The sequence below is a fragment of the Perissodus microlepis genome, chromosome 5 (genome assembly GCF_051167445.1).
Source record: "Perissodus microlepis isolate ML-2025 ecotype Zambia chromosome 5, ASM5116744v1, whole genome shotgun sequence".
Taxonomy (NCBI): Eukaryota; Metazoa; Chordata; class Actinopteri; order Cichliformes; family Cichlidae; genus Perissodus; species Perissodus microlepis.
The window spans coordinates 21,306,340-21,307,722 of NC_140465.1; positions in this window are offsets into that span (position 1 = coordinate 21,306,340).

Here is a 1,383-nt window from a genome sequence, read left to right on the forward strand (position 1 = left end):
GCAACAGCAGGAAGGAAGAACTTTTTTTAACAGGAAGACCTTCAGCAGAACAGACTTAGGCAGGGGCAGCCATCTGCCTTGACCAGCCTGAGCAGTGAGCAGAAAGAGACCGCAAATATTATACATCTTACACACATCCCATCGATATAGAAACAGATTTTTTTTTGGTTTAAGGTAGCAAGTAACATAGTCAGTGATGTCTCATAACACAATGAAGTAGAAAGAATAGTTTCTCTACAGTAAGTAGAGAAACTATTTTCTTCTAAAAATCAGTAAAATAAGCAGCAGAAAGTGAAGACAATAGCATCTTAAATGTCTACATAGGAATTTAATCATTTCAGATTTTTTTTCCCACCTTTGTCAAAAGTATCTCTGCAGTGGGGTCGACCACACCAGCCAAGACCCCAGGTGCAGGCTCTGCAAAGATGTCCTTTGGACAATCTAGCACATATCAGCAGGGCGCAAGATGCCAGCAAGCAGGGGATACATGGAACACCATAAGCAAGCGTCTGGCATAGTGTACAAAAACATCTGTGCCGAATATGGTCTCGAAGTCTGGAGGTCAAAATAGCACATCCCCCTAGGGTGGTTGAGAATGACCGAGTTAAGATCCTGTGGGACTTCCAGATACAAAGGGACAAACTGCTGATGGGTATCTAATCAGACGTGGCAGAGGAAGAGGGCTATAGTGCTAGATGTAGCTATACCAAGTGATAGCAACATCAGGAAGAAGAAACATGAGAAGCTCGAGAAATACCAGAGATGAGAGAAGAGCTCGAAAAGATGTGGAGGGTGAAGGCAACAGTGGTCCCGGTGGTAATCTGAGCACTCAGACAGGAACCCCCAAACTGGGCAGGTGGCTCCAGCAGATCCCAGGAACGACATCGGAGATCTCTGTTCACAAGGGTAGAGGATAGATAAAGACTACCCACAGGGCCTGAGGTGATTTCAGATGGAGTGGCACAGCTTGCTGTGGAGTTAATAGAAAACAGAAGGCTGGGACATGGGGTGAACTTAAAGAGCTATAAAATGGATATATAATCGAGCGAAGAGAGTAAACAGAGACCATGCAATAAAATCCCACCTTTGAGCTCACCTGTGCTGAACCTTACACAACATATATAGATATTACCACAACTGTAGGCACAGAGCATGGGTTCAGCTTAAAATTGTTCCGCACATGCTTCACATGTGCATCAACAGATATCTTAAAGCAACAACTACTACACCGTGTTACAAAAAAAAAAAGAAAGAAAGAAAAAAAGCTGTTTGTAGTACTCTCTGCACGTGCTGAAAGCGACTCGTAGCATGCCCCTTGATTGGTTGTGTTTTCAGTTCCAGTTGAATATGATTGGAGGTTCGTATTGAGTGGGCGTATACGGA